Source organism: Heterocephalus glaber, unplaced genomic scaffold (genome assembly GCF_053883595.1).
Source record: "Heterocephalus glaber isolate CG9 unplaced genomic scaffold, H.glaber_assembly_v1.0 deba00001572, whole genome shotgun sequence".
NCBI lineage: Eukaryota > Metazoa > Chordata > Mammalia > Rodentia > Bathyergidae > Heterocephalus > Heterocephalus glaber.
In genome coordinates, this window is record NW_028258357.1 from 24,282,441 (window position 1) to 24,284,145 (window position 1,705).

The 1,705-nt window shown below is 42.4% G+C and overlaps 1 long non-coding RNA gene across 1 annotated transcript; it reads left to right on the top strand.

Moving 5' to 3' along the window:
* Positions 1-354: 354 nt before the first annotated feature.
* Positions 355-1,367, top strand: LOC110349116 (uncharacterized). The gene is made up of 3 exons (XR_002394869.2): positions 355-425; positions 712-782; positions 1,135-1,367. It is a non-coding gene; the product is annotated as an uncharacterized LOC110349116 (long non-coding RNA).
* Positions 1,368-1,705: the final 338 nt, after the last annotated feature.

Genomic DNA, 1,705 nt, shown 5'->3' on the forward strand with positions numbered 1-1,705 from the left:
GGGATAGGGAAATTGAAGGAGGAGGGAGGGAGAGGGAATGAGGAGGGGATTGAAATAAAAAACGAGCTGTATCACGTACAGTAACCACTCCTCAAGGTGACTGTAAAGTGCAAGAATTGCAAACATGTACTAATAAAATAAAAGTTAAAAATTAGAAAACAAATTCTAGTTTTCTTTGTATCCTTCCTTTTTGCTAAGCCCCAATTCAACCGCAAGCAAGTTCTAGTGACTGATTTTCAAAACGGACCCTCAAAGGTCCCTCTTTTACTACTTCATCTGTTTACATTCTAATCCAGCACACTCTAATCCCTTGTGACATAATAAAATAGTTCCCTGATTAATCTCCCCATTCCACTCTTGCCACCTGCATCCAATTCTCCCCACAACAGCTGGGATAATCTTTGAAAACCATAAATCAGCTCGTGGTGAGCTTTTGCTTAAAACCCACTAATGACTTTCCGTGGCTTTCAGAACAAAATCCCCATGCCTTCTCGGGGGGCCCAGAGGCTTGCGTGGTCAGCTTGTCTCCCTGAACCCATCTCCTCCCATTTGGGTCCAGAATGACTTTTCTCACACTTCTGCAGAGCTTCTCCCACCTCCATGCAGCCCCACGAGGGTGCTGTCTCCGTAGAGAGATCTTCTCCGCCTGCCCTGCCTTAACCCCCACTTCACATTACTGTTTTCCTTTCACTGGACTGTTTTTCTTCACAGCATTTGTTCCATGACCTTCTTAGATATCCATGATTACAAATCCAGTGCAGTTTATGATATTATCAGACAGGGTAAGAAAAGCCTCATGGTATGGGTTGAATGAGGGTCTGCCTTTCTAAACACACCTTGAAACTTACTCCCCAGTGCACTAGTATTAAGAGGTGGCCTTGGGGGGAGATTAGGGGATTAACACCCTTGTATAAGAGGGCTCGGGGTTGCAGGAGCTCTCTCCTGTCCTGAGAACGCAGCGTCTTCCCCTCCGGAGGACACAGCAACAAGGTACCATCTGGGAAGCAGTGAGCAGTCTCGCCAGACACCAACCCCTCCTGATCGGGACCTTGGGTTTCCTACTTTCCAGGACAATGAGAAAGACATTTCCAGTGTTTGTTTATAAATTACCCAGTCTCTAGTATTTTGTTACAGCAGTACAAATGACTAAGCCACGAGATCATTTTAAAAGATGCAAAATTACGTTTGGCAAACTCAGTACCGGCTCACCATAAACTCTCCTTTCATGAGCAACGGAGGGAAACTCCTTCATCTGTTAAAGTGCATCTGCAAAGAACTTACGCCTAACATGGCGATGAACAGTGAAACCCTGAATGCTTTCGTCACTAAGATCAGCAACAAGGCAGAGGCTGTCCGCTGCCACCACTCTATTTAATATTGTCACTGTATTTCATAGCCTTTGCAATAAGGAAAGCTAAAGAAATAAAAGGCATAAAGATCAGAAATGAAGGCGTGAAATTGTCTCATTTACAGATGTCTTGAGTATTGACATTGTAAAGATCAAGGAATCCACAAAACAGCTGTGGCCAGAACTAGTAAGTGAATTTAACAAGCCTGGTGGTAAAAACTCAGCTGTCTTTATATATTATCAGTAAACAACTTGAAAATTAAAGTTTAGAATTCTATTTGAAGTTCATAGAAACATAAAGTACTTAAAACTCTATTTAACAAAAGTCAAGATAGATATACTGAAAATGATAAAACA